This window comes from Cervus canadensis, chromosome 17, assembly GCF_019320065.1.
Source record: "Cervus canadensis isolate Bull #8, Minnesota chromosome 17, ASM1932006v1, whole genome shotgun sequence".
NCBI classification, from domain to species: domain Eukaryota; kingdom Metazoa; phylum Chordata; class Mammalia; order Artiodactyla; family Cervidae; genus Cervus; species Cervus canadensis.
In genome coordinates, this window is record NC_057402.1 from 12726221 (window position 1) to 12746780 (window position 20560).

A 20560-nucleotide genomic window follows, 5' to 3' on the forward strand; every position below is an offset into this window, starting at 1 on the left:
TGGGAAGATCTCCCGGAGGAGGAAATAGCTACCTACTCCAGTATTCTTGCTGGAGAGACCTATGGACAGAGGAGTCTGGCAGGCTACAGTCCATAGGGTATCAGAAAGCTGGACACGACTGAAACAACTTAGCATGCATGCATGCACTGTAAGATTGTTTTATTTTTCATGTTTTTTATGTGTTATTTGTGCAAAAAGTATTATAAACCTATTCCAGTAAAGTACAGAATAGCGACTGTGTTTACTGGGTACCTAGGCTGACTTCGTTGGACTTACACACACGCTTTCAGAGCAGAACTCATTCACATGCAGGAGACTTACTGTACTGAGTTTCAGTTTGGGAAAGATAAAAAGTTCTGGAGATGGAAAAGGAAGAGCAGTCATTGGACCAAATCTAAAGTGTCATCAGCTCTGAAATTCTAAGTCTCTTGGTGCCAACAGAGCATAAGAGGAGATTCCTCCTTTCCATCACCAAAGGGCAAAACAGAATCCTCAGCCCCTTTCTCAGCACTTCCCAGACCTGTTTGGGAGACAGACACTGGATGAGTCTGTGGGTTTGGCTGGTCTAGACAACTGAGGGGAAATTGGAAGCCTCTGAAGAAATTTGCACTTGCAGGCAGCTCAGGGTAAATATTTTGTGATCCTTGGAAGGATGAAATTCTTTTTTTTAAAAAAATCAATGTACTTTGGGATAAGTCTTACTTATTGTATTTCTGAGCTGAGCAACACTGCTGGTGCTTAGATTCAGGAAAACTTAACTCAGTGCCTATCTGTTCAGTATTTGGAGCAAAATTATGGGGAGTACTCAGGCTGAAAATGGGTCTGGAGTTTTAGAGGTGGTCTTAAAAACAAACAAACAAAAAAGCCTTCAACCACCATGTAGATGACTGTAGTATCTTAAAACATACCGCCTTGTGAAAACACGCCAAATACCATCTTCCACTTTCCTGACCTTTGGACATTCTAATTTCAGATGTCTGCCCTTCAAATGTGATGAGTGGCTGTCAGTTTAAATATCAGACTCTTAATTCAGGATGTGCTTAAGGAACCAGAGAGTCTGGTAGCTATTCAAAGGAATGGTTTCTAACCCAGTTGTCCCCCTCTGCTGGCTCTCACTCCATGGAAATCCCTGGTCAGAGTACAGTCTGAAGTGTGTCCAGTGTGTGGGTCTACGGGTTTTGTCCCCTCGTCTCCTTCAAACCCAGGGCTAAGCCTGGGGCTCATCTCCAAGGCTTATGTGCAAATTAAAAGAGGGAAAAGCTATCCTATTCACCCCAGTATCCCCAGCTTGGGAGCAAAATGGAAACAGCAAATATCTATTGAGTTGAACTGAATGTCTTCCTGTGTGGTAGAGAATGGAACATCCAGATCAAACTCTTTAAGTTCCAAATAAGCCAACTTAAACACACATCCTTCATCTCCGTCATCTTCCCAGCCAGGTAAACAAAGAAGAAACACTTGAAATTTGTTCCTTATACTAATTAATGCTCCCAATTTTAAACTCTGAAACCTTTGTATTATTTTTATGACCTAAGATTTATTACTGTTGAAAAACAAAGGCAATTATAATGAGAGGTTGATGATTAATTTTTCTCATTTGGGTCTACCCCTTCTGGCCAGTTTTTTCTTTCTAATAAAAAACAAATTTGAGAACAAGATGACTGCACACAACTCAAACAGATATTCCAACCCTTCATGAGACAGCAAAGTCTGGCTAGAGATGCATCCACTGGCCCACCTCATCCCTAAATACTGAAAGTCCTTGGTTTTGCCACTAGGTGTGTTTTTTACTAAGTTCCTATGTGTAAAACCCGTGAATTTTGTGTTACATTTTGTACTTCTCAAAGCATTTCAACATACATCTATACCATTCTAGTCTCACAACTGTCTGGTTAAATCAGAACGATTTCCATTTTGCAGAAGAGAAGACTGAAATGTGGAGAGGTCAATTTGATCTGCTTGCTTGAATTAATAACGTTGTTTGGGCCCTAATTACTTCCCTACTTCTCTGGTTAATAATTTCCGATTTTAATGCACGTTTATAAGTTCAAAGCTCAGTCGTGTTCTGCTAGTTTTTTAAACGGTCTGCCCACCTTCCCTGGGGCACGCAACAGCCAAAGCCGACACCCAGGATGCCTGCCAGCTGCCAGTCACTTCTCTTCTGGAGCAAGAGCCTTTTTCCGAATTAGCAGGTTTCTTGGACTCCAAGCTGTCTGGGCTCCTTGGTGGCTTGGCACAGAACTGTTTTCTCAGGAATTGGGGGATTTATGGTCAGAATCCAGAAGCAGGGGAACTTAGGACATGACAAAGAGCTGAATCTCAGAATGACAAGGAGGGGATGGCTGGTTCTGGTCCGAACCAGGTGACCCAGAGTCGGTGGCAGCAAAGTTTGTAGAATTTCACCCCTGCCTGGAATGTTCCTGTTAATGAGACTCAGTTCCCAGAGAGATTGTCAGGCTGTTTATCCCTGTTGTCTTTACTTGTCTTATGCTTTACTGCTGCTCAGAATATGTGGAGGTAATGCTTTAAAGTCAGCGCAGTAGGTGAAATTCCAGCAGAGACCAAATTTACCCTCAAAAATTCTTTTTTTTTTTTGGTCATATCACACAGCATGTGGGATCTAATCTCCAAGACCAGGATCAAACCCATGCCCTTGCAGTGGAAGCTTGGAGTCTTAACCACTGGACCACCAGGGAAGTCCTCGAAAATTCCTTAAATCCCCCAGAGTACAGTTGACATGGTTTGTTGCATCCAGCCCTATTTAGTAGTATTACATGCAGAATGTGTGAGATAAGAGTCCTTACAAAAAACTTTCTTTTCCTGACACTGACCTTTAAACCATCCCAGTGGGGGGCATCCTTTTCCAGTCCCTGGATGAACATTTGGGCCGGCCAGCCCGTTGATTTTTTCTTAAATGAGGATAAAATTCACATAACATTAAATTAACCATTTAAAGTGAACAATTCAATGGCTTTTAGTATTAATACATCCACAGAACTGTACAACTGTCAACTCTATCAAGTTCCAAGATATCTTCCTCCCCCCTAAAACGAGACCTTGTACCACTCCCCATCCTATTCCCTTCTCCCCCTAACCACGCCCACAGCCCCCAAACCCCAAGCCCAGCTACCTCTAGAGTCAGTCCACTTTCTTCCTCCATGGATTTACCTGTTCTGGGGGTTTCATATAAATGGAATCATACAATATGTGACCTTTGTGTCTGACTTCTTTTGCTGTGGATAACGTTCTTGAGGTCCATCCACATGGTAACATCAGTGTTTCACTCCTTATTAGCCCCTCAATTTTTCTTTTGTGGTTAAGGCTCTGTGGTTCCAATGCAGGGGTTTGATCTTTGGTCAGGGGACTAAGATCCCGCCTGCTACCTGGCACAGTCGAAAACAAAAGAGCTGAATAAATAAATATTTTTTAAAATGAAAAGCCCTTTGGGTAATTTTCTTTGCAACCATCGTCTTAATTCAGAAATTCAACTCTCCAGTCCAATCAACACCCAAGTCTTGACTCAGATGAGACAACACCCAAGACTCCTGTCCCACCTCCAGCCCTCCTGCTCTGGCACTGGGCTGTGGTCCTTCGCTCCCTTTCCCTCCCTCTCTGGCTAACTTCAGTTTCTGGTTTGGGTCTGGTTTCTGTGGGTTGGACTGTGGAGGAGGGAAGCAGGGAAAAGGGGCACAAGATTTGCCACCTGACTGATTCTACAGTAAATGGCTCACCTGAGTCCCCTCGCTTACATTACTGTGGATCTTCCTGGGGCTCCAGCTGGGGCACTGCGGTTGTAACACCTTCACGTGGGCAATGTATTCTTTTCTTTTCCTCTGGCCCACTCACTCTGCTTGGTCACTATGGCATCCCAGCCTTTCCACACAGTCTTCTGAGCAGGATTTTAAAGTCTTGGACTGGTCTCTCTTCCATGAGGTTAGAAGATACTAAAAGCCATTTAAGTTGTATTGTGTGCTACGCTAAGTCGCTTCAGTTGTGTCCAACTCTTTGCGACCCAACAGACTGTAGCCGGCTAGGCTCCTCTGTCCCTGGGATCCTCCAGGCAAGACTACTGGAGTGGGTTGCCATGCCCTCCTCCAGGGGATCTTTCTGACCCAGGATTCAATCTGTGTCTCTTACATCTGCTGCATTGGCAGGTGGGTTCTTTACCGCATGTGCCATCTGGAAAGTTGTATTAAATATATTTATATATTGATCAACAAACTGGTTTTATGACATTGGTGAACCCATAAAATAATTTTATTCAAAAACTATATTTAAAAATAAAATTCTCAAAGTAAAAATAACATATCTGTATATGCCTGAACAAAATTTTTAAGGTATTTATACTAATTGCATGAACATTAAAAAAAAAACTAGAAGAATCATTACTTTAGATTCACAATCAAGTACTTTGTTTTGTAGCTATATCTAAGTCTAATATTGTATCATACATACTCTTCTGAAAAATATGTTTTGTTTTTTCAACTTGGGCTCAGTATTTTTAGGTTTTTATAACATAACCTGAAATTATCTTCAAAGTTGCATTTAATTTGAAATTACTGAGATCTTCAAAAGACTCCTCTACAGACCATGACTTATTTTATTTTCATTTTTTAATTTATTTTATTGAAGTATAGTTGATTTACAATGTTGTTATAGCAAAGTAATTCAGTTAAACATATATATATATTCTTTTTCATATTCTTTTCCATTATGGTTTATCACTGGTTATTGAATATAGTTCCCTATGCTACACAGTTGGACCTTGTTGCTTATCCATTCTATATATAATAGTTTGCATCTGCTAGTCCCAAACTCCCAATCCATCCCTCCCACATCCCCTGCCCCTGCAGCAGCCACAGGCAGACCATGATATTTTTAATTGAGAAAATATTCTTTACAGGTGCTGAGGTGCCTGGTAAGCTCAAAGGAAATTTTGCTAGATGAAGGAGATTCTCATTTCTAATTTATTTCATATCAAAATGTATAACATCTCAGCCAAGGTATTTTTACACACTGCTTTTTTGCCTCCTTTGAGATTACTTTTCCTTAGTAAGTGTCATTATAAGATAAAAAGGCATCAACTAATAGATCTCCATTTATGACTCTTGAATGTTCTGTCAGACTTGGATTGTAGGCCTTTCTTAATGTTATTCCATCTGGTATTGAATATAAATGTATACATTTAAAAACAGAAGTTCCATCCAAAGATTCTCCCCTCAAGTTAAGATTTCCCAAAGCATATCCTAGAATTTTTCAGTTCCTCTTTTTCATTTTCATGGTTTCCTATTTGCAAGCTTTGTCTTCAGTCATTGCATTTTGCTAAAAAGCTAAAGTTTTATTTTAGTGCTCCATTCATTGAGCACTTTGATTAAATATTTCCAACTAATTTTTGACAAAAATGTTGCAACTCCCTTTAAGAAAAGAAAAAGCTGGGTAAGACTCTCAGGCTGATGAACAAAGTAGTTCTTCCACAGCTCAAGCATTTCTAACATTTGATTAATGACTCGCCAGCACAAAAAGAAAGTATTTTTTAATGCTGCCTCAGCAATATCAGTTACTCTGAGTATGTATAAAAATATTCGTAATGTTTAACAACTGCAGTTTTTATTTCCGTTGGTGAATATCACAGTTAGTTTAAATGAATTAAAAACTACATGTATATCACAACCAAAGTCATTGCTGATTTAGTAAAGACATCACTTTTATCATGAAGCTGTGATTCACCAGAGTATATACGTGTATTGAGAACACATAAACAATTTTATCTTCAGTGTTGGATATTTTAACTAGATTTACAATTATGTTTACATTAATTTCTGAAGTTTTATCCTTGGCAGAATGAACTGCTTAAAGCTTTATTTTGATTTCACTAATTGATTGAAAAAATCAAATCCCCACTAGAGTCAGTTCGCTTCAGTTCACTAGTCAACTGATATACTTAAAACATTGGATGACACTGATATCAAATTGCCATCATTTAACTGTTTGCAAAGTTGTTTTTTTTTTTTTACCAGTGGAGCCCACACACTAACAGTTATCACTTCTCTTTGTATATGTACAAGGAAACTGGGAATAAAAAATAAATATGATTGATTTTTATCACAGTAAAATATACATAACAAAATTTACCATGTTAAGGGTATAGTTCAGTGGCATTTAGTACATTCACATTGTTGTGCAACTAGCCCCGGAACCTTTTTATCATCCCACACTGAAACTCTGTACCTGTTAAAAAATTATGCTCATTTCTCTCTCCCTCTAGCTTCTTGCAACCACTATTCTACTTTCTTTCCCTATGAATTAAACTATTCTGAACGTTTCAAGCAGAAGCATAGAATATTCATCTTTTTGTATCTAGGTGGCGCCAGTGGTAAAGAACCCCCGCCAATGCAGGTTAGACCTAAGAGACACAGGTTTGATCCCTGGGTCCCCAGGAAGGTCCCCTGGAGGAGGGCATGGCAATCCACTCCAGTATTCCTGTCTGGAGAATCCCATGGTCAGAGGAACCTGGCAAGCTGCAGTCTATAGGGGCACACTGAGTCTAACAGAGTCAGACACAACTGAAGCAAATTAGCATGCACACAATTTCACTTAGCATAATGTCCACAAGCTTCATCCATATTGTAGCACGTATTCAAATATCCTTTTTTAAGCTGAATAATATTCCATTGTCTGTATCTATCACCTTCTGTTTATCCACTCATCTGTTGATGGACATTTTGGTTGTTTCCACCTCTTGGCTATCACAAATAATGCTTCTATGAACATGGAACTATAAAGACCTGTTCCAGTCCCTCATTTCAACTTTTTCAGGCTTATTATTAGAAGTAGAATTGCTAGATCAAATGGCAGTTCTATGTTTACTATTTTGAGTAACTGGTATCCCATTTTCCATTGAGACTGTTCCATTTTACATTCCCAACAGCAATACACATGAGACCCACTTTCCCCACATCATCACCAACACTTGTTATTTTCTGCTTTTTAGTAACAGTCATTCTGATGGACATGAGTTGGTCTCTCATTGTGATGTTAATTTCCATTTCTCTAAGGGTTAGGGACATCAAGCATCTTTTCATACTTTTCAGCTATTTATATATCTTCTTTGGAGACATGTCTGTTTAAGTTCTTTGCCCCAAGATAAGCAAGATTAATTTTTAGGAGCAATCATTTGATAGGAATGAGAAGTCCTGGTTCACAGAGAGATGTGTCAATGGACTTTTTTGGAGCTGCGCATGTTAAAGTCATTCACTCAGGGCATCACATCCTAAAAATAATGGTTGCCTTTTGCAGTGGATGTTGATGCTTCTTCAGTAGCTTCATGTCTTCTGGTTTCACTGTGGTCGGTGACCATAGCTCTCGTGGTGTCTGCGTAAACATTGCTTTGTGCTAGATACATGCTCATCATCGACTTTCTTGAGAAACAGAAAAATAGTACTTAAGCTTTCATTAAATATGCACATGGATGTTTTTGAGCTTCATTATGACCAGAAGGGTTTATTGAAAGTGCAAACAGTGTTACAAACCGCTGCAATGAACAAACAGAGCTCCACCACGGGGTAAGGGACGGTACCCCTACTCGAGAGCACGTGGACTCCTCTCTGTGCTGCAGGACAGAACTGCTCTGCTTCTATCCCACACACGTGCCGGACACCTGATCGAGAGCCTCCATATCTCCCGTTGACACCGTCAATGGGCACCCTGGTGGCTTCGAGCATCACAGCCTCATTGGCATGACTGGCTGGCCCAACAAATGGTCACCAGATCATCCGTATCAAACACTTTCTCCTACTATCAGATGAGACTGGCAGCAGTTGGCTTTCCCTGGTCACCCATGTCACTGTGCACTTTATTGCTCTGTGAGCACCCTGCGTGCTATCCTTCAAAGAAAGGTGTTGGTTAAGTTGTGCACCTGGAAAAGACGGACATTGCTAGGAAACATCTGGCTTGAGCCACACATGTCACACACAACTAGATGAGGTCATATTGGCAGCTACAAGTGTCAAGGGAGGTCCACTAAACCCATGCAATCTATTTGAATGGAACTATTAATAACAGACTTCGGTGGGGACGTCTCTGTGGTCCAGTGGCAGGGGGTTTGGGTTCGATCCCTGGTTAAGGAACTAGATCCCATGTGCTACAATTAAGATACAGCACAGCCAAATAAATAAATAATAAATAAAATAAATATAGGCTTCTGGTAGAAAGACGTGTGCTCATCTTCTCCTGTGAGAGCACCAAAATTGCAACTAGCTGTTGAACAACCATCGATAGGAGGACACTGGAACCCATCCAAAAAAAAAAAAAAAGATACCCTATGTCCAGAGACAAAGAAGAAGCTGCAGTGAGATGGTCAGAGGGGTGCAAACATGATAAAGTCAAATCCCATACCTGCTGGGTGGGCAACCCATAGTCTGGAGAGCAAATCCAATAAATATAAAAAACAGACTTTGTTTATGAGCAACACACTGAACAGAATGAGACCCCAAGACAACTGATCTAAACTAGAACTGCCTCCACAAATTAGGGCAGGTGGTTGTTTATCGATGGCCCCAGTAGGTCCATGCAAAACCTCACACATTCTTGTCTGGACAAGCTCTGATGCACACACAGCAGCAAACCCTCTTTGCTTCTCCAACAAAGTAACTTACAAGCTCATCTTTCTTGTCTTAAAGACTTCCTAGCCAGGACTCAGAAAACTAAGATCATGGCATCCAGTCCCATCACTTTAGGGCAAATAGATGGGGAAACAATGGAAACAGTGACAGACTTTATTCTGGGGGCTCCAAAATCACTACAGATGGTGACTGCAGCCATGAAATTAAAAGACACTTGCTCCTTGGAAGAAAAGCTATGACCAAACTGGACAGCATATTAAAAAGCAGAGACATTACTTTGCCAATACAGGTCAGTCTAGTCAAAGCTATGGTTTTTCCAGTAGTCCTCTATGGATGGGAGCGTTGGACTATAAAGAAAGCTGAGCACCAAAGAATTGATGCCTTTGAACTGTGGTGTTGGAGAAGACTCCTGGACTGCAAGGAGACCAGTCTATCCTAAAGGAAATCAGTCCTGAATATTCATTGGAAGGACTGATGCTAAAGCTGAAACTCCAATACTTTGGCCACCTGATGTGAAGAACTGATTCATTTGAAAGACCCGAATATTGCAAAAGATTGAAGGCAGGAGGAGAAGGGGGAGACAGAGGATGAGATGTTTGGATGGCATCACTGACTCAATGGATATGAGTTTGAGCAAACTCCGAGAGTTGGTAATGGACAGGGAGGCCTGGGGTGCTGCAGTCCATGGGGTTGCAAAGAGTTGGACACAACTGAGCAACTGAACTGAGGCAGGACTCAAACACCAACCCACTATGTCCCCAACTACTTGACCACAAAGAATAAGCAACAGAGAATGCACTGCTTTGAAATCATCCGGGTACACATCCCGGTCCTACTGCTTGGCTGCTATGTGAACCCGAATTAATGGCAAAGACCAGGAGCAGTTAATACTGTGGTCCCTCATCTATGAAATAATCATGAGTACTCGCCTTATGGTACATTGAATTGCCAGATTCAAGGCAACACCCCACTAACTCTGAATTTCAGATAACAAATAAATGTTTTGGAAATGTATGTTCCAAATGTATTAGGGCAGCCTGAATTTTTCATTGCTGAAATCTGACAATCTGAATTGGTGTAGCCATTAGGAAAGTGCCTGGCATAAAGTAAGCTACATAGAGTTAGCTATTGTTTTATTTAATTTTGTTTTATTTATTATAATGTTTTTATTGTTGTAAGAGTCACATGATATAAAATGTATTTTTTAACCATATTTAACTGTACATTTCAGTGGAACTAAGTACATTCACATTGTTGTGCAGCCCTCACCATCAGTTCAATTCAGTTCAATCGCTCAGTCACAGCTGACTCTTTGCAACCCTGTGGACTGCAGCACACCAGGCTTCCCTGTCCTTCACCAACTCCCGAAGCTTGCTCAAACTCACATCCATTGAGTCGGTGATGCCATCCAACCATTTCATCCTCTGTCATCCTCTTCTCCTCCTGCCTTCACTCTTTCCAGCATCAGGGTCTTTTCCAAGGAGTCAGTTCTTTGCATCAAGTGGCCAAAGTATTCTAGTTTCAGCTTCAGCATCAGTCCTTCCAATGAATATTTAGGACTGATTTCTTATCATCCATCTCCCTAAGCTGAGACTCTGTCCCCATTAAACACTAACTTCCCATCCTCCCTCCCCACCACCCACCACCCCCTTCCTGGCCCCTGGCATCTACTAAGATATTTTCCGACTCTGTGAATTTGAGTATTCTAGGTATCTCATATAAAGAGAATCAAACAGTATTTGTCCAATGTATATTGGAATGCATTTTTTTTTGGAATGCATTTTTAAAGTTAACTTAATATATATCCTGGGCTTCCCTGGTGGCTTAGCAGTAAAGAATCCACCAGCAATGCAGGAGACCTGGATTCAATCCCTGGGTGAGGAAGATCCCCTGGAGGAGGGCATGGCAACCCACTCCAGTATTCTTGCCTGGGAAATCTCATGGACAGAGGATCCCGTGGAGTTGCAGAGAGTTCGACACAACTTAGCGACTAAACAACAATATGTGTCCTACAAACAGACTCTACCTTCTTTTTCCTTTTTCTTGTGCTGTGAGTTCTCATCAGCTGTTTGTATTACACACAGTAGTGTATACTTTTGCTGTTGTTAAAGCTTTGGGGCTGAGGGGAACATTTCAGCACAGAGAAAGGGGACTGTGGAGGTGGGGGGGCACAGTGCTGTTCCCTCTATTTCTCAGGTGACTTCTATTTTCTTTTTTTGTGGGGGTGGGACTTTTGTTTTCTTGTCTCCAAGAGGCCTTGTTGACCCACACAGTCTGCTTCTCTCAGACCCACATTTCTGTTGCCTTCACCTAATGTCCCTCCCCACACGGCCTTGTGCTTCCAGTCTACACAACCCAGTAGACCCAGCCCTGTCTTCGTTTGGGTTGTTCTAGGAGCAGACCCTGGCGAAAGGAATCTAGGGATGTAGTTTGTCTGGCAGGTACCCCACAAACACTGTGGAGACTGAGGAAGTAACAGAAGAAGGAAGTCGATATAAAAGATTTCACTGAGCAAATTATCACCACATGCAATGAACCTCAGTCCTGCTGGGAAACCCTGGAAAACAGAGTCATCCCAACTAGGGGCTGAGGAAGCTGGCTATTTATCCCCTGGATCTACTCATCAGGATGAGGGCTGATTCTCAGGGCGTTAACTCTCTGGCATTTCTGTCTGGCCTGGTGCTATGCATGCTCCCACTGCCAGACAGAAGTCCTCAAGTGGAGAGCACAGGTGTGGCTCCTAGCTGCCCTGGGTGAGCAGACAGGAGGGTAGAGGGGACATGTAGTTGAGGCGGGTGGGGGCGGTGGCCTGGAAGCATCTCCTCTGCATGCACCCACCCCTGCAGAGGAATCTGTGTCTCAGTGCAAATTCTCAAGGGAGAGCACCTGATTGGTCACTGTCCAGCCAATGGGCTGGTTGGTATTGGGTCACATGGTGGCCCTCCCTCCCCTCATCCAAGGCTGGGTGGTCAGGGTCTGGGAAGGCATCCTGACTGGCTCCTTCAGCTTCAGCTGGCTGACTGAGCTGGGTCGTTCTCAGAGCAAAAACACCCCACACACAAGCACCACATTCTGGTAGTTCATTATGTTTGTGTTTTCCTTTGAGGCTAAGACTCATCTCTTAAATCTGCCCCTTACCAGTCAGGAACCTTCCAGACCAGGGCCAGTCAATCTTCTGTGGCATACCTTTCCAAGGCCACGCTCACAGGCCCTCGTTTCTTCTCCTTTCTGGACTAAATCAACACCCTCGATTTCTCCATCTTTTCTTCTTAGCGTCCTTGTATTTTCATCTGGTCGGAAGAACCCTCCATCCAAAAGAACAGATGAGAGGGAGGAAGGTAGGGGCAGGAAGCTCGATCCTCATCTTCTGACTTGGGCCCTGAGTGTTTAGACGGCTGGCAAGGTGGCCGTGGGGCAGAAGGCCTGGCCTCGGTCTGAACCGTCTCGTTCCAAGTGAGGCTTCATCTCAGAAGCCAGATGGTGCTGCGCCCTGCTGTCTCCAGGAAGAGTCGCTGGGCAAAGCGGTGAGGAATCAGCTCCCGCCGCCCACACCATGCCAGCTGTCCAGGAAACCAAAGTAAACCACCTTCCTGGGGGCTGGAGAGACCGCACCACTGCCTACAGGACCCCAGGAAGACAAAGGATTGTCTGTAACAAGAACATCTCCCAAGGCAGGCATCTAACTAGGCAATTTGTCTCAATGGGGACCCATTCATTAAAGAGAGCAAGTTTTCATCAGGGATGCTAACTAGGATGGGACAAACAAAATAGGAGGACAAACGAAAGTCAGACCAAGAGGCATGCAAACACCCAGCCTTGGCTGATAACTCCTCCGTCTGAGTTCCGTCTCTGTGTTCAGCAGATCTAACTCACCTTGGCCCTTCTTAGAGCTGAATCCTCCCAAGTCTGGCAGATGACTCGATGCCACCCAGAGGCTTTCGTTAGTTGTTAGTGGTTTCTGTCCCCATCAGGGTCAGTTTTTCCTTAGTTAAGCTTATCAGCTTTATTAGTTTCCGGAGACTGCCACAACCCATAACCACCAACCGGGTGCTGAGCATGTCAGGAATTTATTACCTCCCAGTTCTACAGGCTGGAAGTCTGAAAACAGGGTGTCGGCAGGGCCAGCCCCCTCTGATGGCTCCAGAGAAGCTCTGTCCTTTGCTTTCCCAGCCTCAGCAGGAAGCCAGCATTCCCTGGCTTCCCTGGCTCATGGCCACATCCCTCCAATTTCCACTTCCATCTTCACATCGTCTCTGCTATGGGTGTCTGTGTCTCCTCTCCTTTCTTTGTAAGGCCATGTGTCATTAAAAGTGGAGTCCCACAGGGTTAATCCAGGATGGTTCACCTGTCATCTCTAAGATCCAAATACCTTTTTCCCAGAAAGGTCACTTTCCCAGGCTCCCAGGACCTATCTTTTTGGAGGTCACCATTGAAGCCCCTATACCAACTAATTTAAAAGTCTTGAAAAGTTTGCTCTTGCAGGATTTATTGAATGCCAGCTCCATGCCAGGCTCTGTGGAGCGGGGTCTCCTTTACAACACTCCCTACCTGTGGTCCCGCAGTTTCTCAGGGAACTCTTCCAGTCTCATCTCACAGTCTTCACCTGGCCGGACAGCCATTGTCCCCAGCAAGCCAGGGAGGACCCGGGCTGACAAGCAAAGGGTCCCTTTTTCCTGCTCAGCCTTGCTGTGAACTGATCGTGGGCACAGCACCCTGGAAGCACCTACATAGGCTTTTGATCTGTTATTGAAGGGCATTCATTGGCTGGGGCTGCCCTGACAGCCACCAACTGGATGGTTTAAAGCCAGAATTTAGAATTGTATTTAAAACCAGAATAAACAGAATTCTATTCTTTCACAGCTCTGGAGACTAAAAGACTGGAATCGGAGTGTCAGCAGTGGGTGCTCCCTCTTATTGTTCTCATGGAGAATCTTCCCATCTCTTCCTAGTTTCTGGTTGTGATTCTTGAGGTCCCAGCAGCACCACTCTGGTCTCTGCCTCTGTGGTCACATGACCTTCTCCTTGTGTGCCTGTCCCCACGTCATCTTCCTCTTCTTATAAGCACACTTGTCATACTGGACTGGCTTAGTTACCACCTCATCTTAATTGCATCTGCAACCACCCTATTTCCAAAAAAGGTCACATTCTGAGGTCCTAGGGTTAGGACTTCGACATATATTTTGAGGGGACACAATTCAGCCCATTAACAGTGAGCAAAATTTGCTGCTCTTGTTAAGTCCTAAGTCGTGTCTGACTCTTTGAGACCCCATGGACTGTAGCATGCCGGGCTTCCCTGTCCTTCACTATCTTCCAGAGTTTGCTCAGACCCATGTTCATTGAGTCAGTGGTGCCATCCAACCATCTTGTCCTCTGTTGTCCCCTTCTCCTGCCCTCAATCTTTCCCAGCATCAGGATCTTCTCTAATGAATCAGCTCTTCATATCAGGTGGCCAAAGTATTAGAGCTTCAGCTTCAGCATCAGTCCCTCTGGTGAATATTCAGGACTGATTTTCTTTAGGATGGACTGGTTTGATCCCCTTCAATCCAAGGGACTCTCAAGAGTCTTCTCCAGCACCACAATTCAAAAGCATCAGTTCTTCGAAGCTCAGCCTTCTTTATGGTCCAACTCTCACATCCACATATGACTACTGGAAAAACCATAGCTCTGACTATACAGAACTTTGTCAGCAAAGGGGAGTTTCTGCTTTTTAATACACTATTTAGATTTATCATAAGTTTCCTTCCAAGAAGCAGGCATATTTTAATTTCATGGCTGCAGTCATGAAATTAAAAGCAAAGCGCTATGTGTAGCAAATGCAGGCTGGCACCTGGGGCTTGATCAAGCCCCCTGGGATGGCTCGGGACCACACCCACAAGCCTGGTGTCTCTGAGGCAGTCCTCCAGGGCCCCACTTGCCAGGTGGGGGAGAATATCTTAGAGGGAACCACTGATCTGGAACACTGCTCTCGGGGGCCAGGAGGATACAGCAGCCCCAGCAAGTCCCGGCTGCCTGGTCTGGAGGTGCTAGTGTTTATGCCCTCCCCTCCCCTCCCGTCCTGCTTCCCTCCGGTATACGATGATGTACGAACCATGGTTACTGATTTCGTGCATCTCTCCAGTGACCGCAAGGCTCCTGCTCTCCTGTCAGCTCCTGGTCACTACTGACAGCACCGAAGATTGTACTTGGTGTTTATTTACGACATTGATATATTCATTCACGACAGAAGACAGATCACGTCGCTCCTCTGTCCAACAGCCCAAAGGGCTTCTGTCTCGATCAGAGTATTCCTTTTTTTTCTTTTTTGGTGCTGCTCAGGATCTTAGCTCCTGTCCAGGGATCTAAACCGTGCCCCCTGCAGTAGAAGCGTGGAGTCTTAACCACTAGACCACCAGGGAAGTCCCTCTTGCTCAGAGTAAAAGTCCTTACAAACATACACGACCATGTGTGAAACAGCCAGTGGGAAGCTGCTGTATGGTGCCCTGTGATGACCTAGAGAGGTGGGATGGGGGAGGGAGGGAGGGAGACTTAAGAGGGAAGGGGTATATGTGGACACATGGCTGATTCACACTGTTGTATAGCAGAAACTAATACAACATTGTAAAGCAATTATATTCCCAAAAAAAGTCCTTAGGTGTTCCCAGGGCCCTGCACAGACTGTCCTGGGCATCGGTTCTCCACCCTTCACCACGTTCCCCCATTCTCCACCCTTCAGCCTGCTCTCAGCGCCCAAGGCCAACCTGCAGTGGTTCTCTGGCTTCCAGCAGGGTTCAGACAATAGGGGACCCTGGGCAGGCAGCCAAGGCAGAGAGGAGAGGAGAGCTGGGGTGCTCATTCCCCCCTGCCCCCGCTTCCTCCCTGCAGGGTTCTACATGGCTCCCAGTATCACTCACCCAGCACGCAGCCATCTCCTCTCTGCCCAGGTTCGAGTAGCTTCTCTTTTCCTGCCCCTTCAGCTTTAGAACTAGTCATGGCACCCATGGGTTACTGAACTATCCCTTGGGGTGCCCCGGAATCCTGTCTACTCTGCAAGTAGTCCTTTCTTTAAACTCTCCTCCAAACACCCAGTGCGCACAGACCCTCTGTCCCCAGGCACGACCTTGATGATGCGCCCCTTCCTGTCTGCCTGCCTTTCTCCCCTCGCTCCAACCACAGAGCCACACCACACCGCACCGCTTCACCCACCGGCCACCCCACTGTGCCTCGGGCTCCCCAGGCTCACGCTCACCATTATACAGGCTTTCTAATTCTATTTTGCATTTTTAAAAACTGTCACTTTATCTTTTTAAAGCAGTTCTAGGTTCACAGCAAAATTGAGTGGAAGGTATGGACATTTCTCATATATCTCCTCCTTTCAACAGGCATAATCTCCCCACTATCAATGGGGTTTCCCAGGTGGTATTAGTGGTAAAGAACCCATCTGCCAGTGCAGGAGACATAAGAGACATGGGTTTGATCCCTGGGCCGGGAAGATCCCCTGGAGGAGGGCATGGCAACCCACTCCAGTATTCTTGCCTGGAGGATCCCATGGACAGAGAAGCCTGGTGGGCTACAGACTGCGGGGTCACAAAGAGTCGGACACGACTGAAGCGACTTAGCACACACTCACGCTTTCACCCTACTATCAACAGCTCTGCCAGCATGGCGTCTGTGCTACAGTTCTGAACCTACTCTTGTTGGGGCCGCTGGCAGAAGAGCAAGAGGGAATCCATCTTGAAGACTGTCCATTACCTTAAGGCAGGATGTGAACTGGGCTTGAACCCTGTTATCCATTGTTAAAGAAAAACCAGGGAACCCCCTCCTCACAGATGGCAAACAAAGACTGGAAGTAAAGGTCAGGTGTCTCAGTTCGACTAACGATAGCCCCTGCACCTGCTTGTTGTAATTATTAATTCTTCCGCACCTGCATGTTGTAAAACTAATTACTAATGTGTAACCAGTCATGTATAAACCTGAGGGGGTATAAAACTGAGTCCTCAGAAATCACTGGGGTCCCTGTTGTGAACTGACACCCCTTGGACCCTCTAGCATAATAAACTGAACTCCACTGTCTTGAGTGTCCTTCGAGGAGTGTCTTGCGACTCCAGATTCTACAACGCAGTGATACATCCTCATCTTTGATGCATCACCCAAAGTCCGCAGTTTTCACTGGGGTCCCCTCTAGGTGTTGTACATTCTATGGGTTTAGACAAATGCATAATGACATCTGTTCTTCATTACGGTATTAGAGCAGTTTCATTACCCTAAAAATTCTCTGTGCTCCACCTATTCATCCTTCCTATCCCTGACTCTGGCAACCTCTGAACTTTTTACTGTCTCCATAGTTTTGCCTTTCCAGAATGTTATATGACAGGAATCACAGAGCATGTAGCCTTTGCAGGTCGGCTTCCTTCACTCAGTAATTATGCATGTAAGGATCCTCCAGGTTTTTTCATGGCTTGACAGATCATTTCTTTTCAGCACTGAATAATATTCCATTGTCTGGATGTACCAGAGTTTATTCATCCATTTACCTACTGAAGGACATCTTGGTTGCTTCTAAGTTTTGGCAACTATAAACAAAGCTGCCTAAATCTCCACATACAGGTTTTGTGTGGACTTAAGTCTTCATTGCACAGGCTTTTTCCCTTTAACCTAGAGTTCTCTTTCCCAGATACCTACTCAACCGGTTCTCTTATCTCTTTTCAAGTCTTTGCTCAACAATGACATGGTAAGGGAGACCCACCCTGAATCCTCCTCCTTATAGTTCCAACACCCCCCCACCCACCCCCCCAGCACTTCCAAACCTCTTAGCTTTGTTTTTTTTTCAGGTACATAACTCCTTCTAGGATGCTCTATGGTGTCTATATTTGGTATTTTATTGTCTGCTTCCCCTGCCTGTAAAATGGAGATTCCACAGGGAATGTCTATTTTGGTTTTTGTTCATGGATATACGGGGCTTCCCATGTGGTACAGTGATAAAGAATCCGCCTGCCAATGCAGGAGGTGCAAGAGACACAGTTTCAATCCCTGGGTCAGGAAGATCCCCCTGGAGTAGGAAGTGGCAACCCACTCCAGTATTCTTGCTTGGAAAATTCCATGGACAGAGGAGGCTGGCAGGTCTCAAAGAGTCAGACACGACTGAGCATACAGCACACACACATATGAATATATCCCCATACCTAGAACAGTTCCTGACCGGTGTTAGTCATTCATTCATTCGACAAAAAGGTACTGTGTGTCTACAATGTTGTCAGGCACTGGCACCGCACACGCTTCATCCACACTCCTTGCCTTTTTCTCTCTCCCTTACCTGGCCTCTGGTCCACAGCTGCCCCAGCCCTCTGGCCTCTGGGCGCCCTGCACTGCCATCCCAGAGCACCAGCCTTCCAGCCCTGGCGGGAGTTCTGCTCTTTACTGTGACCAGAATGACAATGAGGGCCGGTGAACCCCTTGCGTGTGGCACAATCACAGAGGAGCCTCTCCTGACTGCTTCCCGCTGCTGTTTGAGGCTGAGCTCTTTGAAGCCAGAGTTTGCGGGTTGGCTCATTTTTAAACAATGATACGGTTTACACATTCAGCACTTCTGCACGGGGCCCTGGGCAGCTAGTCCAGCCAGCTTCCTTCCAGCTCTCCCTGATAAATCGACTTCTGAGCCAACAACCTCTTTCGGTTCAGCAAGAACTTAGGCAAATCTCACCTTGGAGACACACTTCATCAGAACGTGACGGAGACCATGACGGCAGACATTCGAGAGAGTTTCTCTGCATTATCTCTCAGGCACAATGAATTATGGAGTTGACCAGAGAGTCTCCTGTAACTTTCCCTCAGGGCTCCTGGAAATGTAGCTGGACATAAACCAAAAAGAAAAAAAAATCTCTGCATGTAAACTACCCTGGTTCTAGCAGGCATGTTGCATCTGTCACTTTTTAAAAGCAGGGGAGCTGCTCGTGGAGATGCGGGGCTTGTGTTTGCTAAACCCCTGAAGGCAGCAAGCACTCCCAAAGGGGACTGAGATAATGGGTTTTGGGCCTTGTCTCATCTGAAGCTTTATTGAAGTGAGTTGGAAAACCTGTGGGTCAGTACAGCACAGGTGTTTAAAATATCATGAGTTGTGGGCATTTCTGGTGCCTTTCTGGGTGGGACAAGACCCCGAAGTTATGATATCCTTACTCTTCTCTGCTTCCAAGACCCAGAGGGAAGTACAATGGCACAGGGTATTCTAGGAGGCTCCATTGCATCTATGGATGAAAGATACTGCTTCAATTAGCACACAGAGGTTTGGGGTTCTCCTTAGTTAGGAGGCAAGAAGACGAAAGGAAAGGTGTGGCTGGAGAGAATGAGGGGGTGTGGGGTGCCGCCCGCTGCCCTCAGAGTACAGAGGGCCCCCACCTGAGGCACCCCCGTGTTGATGATGTGTCCTCCATAGGACCTCAGAGAGCAAGAGACAGAGCCTGGGGGAGCTGCTGGGATCTGGGAGTGCAGCCCCCAATGGTGGGTGCAAGGCAACTGTTGCTATTGTCAACTACAAAGTGGCACTTGCCAAGGGCATTGCCAACAACTGAACAACAAGGGCATTTTGCCGTCCGTCTCTATGGAGATCAAACCCCGCGCTGCTGCAGGTGTTGACCTTCAACAATCCCTGAACGAGTTCAGGGTGGAGTGAAGCACTCTGTGCCCCAGGGAATCTGGGAGACAGCTCTTGAGCTAGTTGGATATTTTGGAGGACAGATTTTATGGTCCAAATCTTTGCATCTCCTCATATCTAGAAAAGCACTAAATCCCTTCATGGTGACATCAGATCCTCCTAACTAGGAGGGAACCTCTTGTAAAGTAAGGGCTTGATTGCACTGAATTCCCCCTTCACCAAAATCTTGTATATTGACCTCCCCTCACTGCCTCTTTGGAGCACTCTCTCTCTCAGAGTTATCTGAGATTCTGCCTCCCAGGCTACAGTCCTCAGTTCAGTTGCTCAGTCGTGTCGACTCTTTGCGACCGCGTGGACTGCAGCACACCAGGCCTCCCTGTCCTTCACCAACTCCCGGACCTTGCTCAAACTCATGTCCATCGAGTCAGTGATGTCATCCAAGCATCTCATCCTCTGTCGTCCCCTTCTCCTCCCGCCTTCAATCTTTCCCAGAATCAGGGTCTTTTCAAATGAGTCAGTTCTTCGCATCAGGTGGCCAAAGTACTGGAGCCTCAGCTTCAGCATCAGCCCTTCCAATGACCTCATTTTGCCCCCAAATAAAACTCAACCCTCAACTTTCAAGTGGTGCATCTTTTTTTCAGTCGACATGATAGTTTGTGACAGAAATCTCTCCAAGGCCCCTCGCTTTTAACCGCCACAAATATGATGTGGAAGGACCCTTGACAGGTGGAGGTTTGCCTGTCTGGAGTCAGCTGCAAACTTCAGGCTTCAGACTAATGGTATCTGAGGTTTCCTCAGCCAGTTAGAATACAGCTCAAGTAAGGGCCCTCCCCCACTCTCCCCACTCAAAGGCACCTGCCCTCTCATGAGCCCTCTTCTAGGGTTTGGCCACTCCCAGGTCCCTCTGCTGAAGCTGAAACTCCAATACTTTGGCCACCTGATGCGAAGAACTGACTCATTGGAAAAGACCCTGATGCTGGGAAAGATTGAAGGCAGGAGGAGAAGGGGACGACAGAGGATGGGTTGGTTGGATGGCATCACTGACCCTATGGACAGGAGTTTGAGTAAGTTCCGGGAGTTGGTGATGGACAGGGAGGCCTGGCGTGCTGCAGCCCATGGGGTCACAGAGACTCGGACACGACTGAGCGACTGAACTGAACTGAACTGAACTGAGCTCCCTCTGGGGCCCGTGAAACCATGCTTATCGGCACGCAGCGGGAGGGTGCCGCCCCACAGCGCCCTCTGACGGCAGGAGGAAGGAGTGCAGGGCTTCCTCGCGGAGCAGAGCCCTGCCGGGATCCACCAGCAGGGGGCA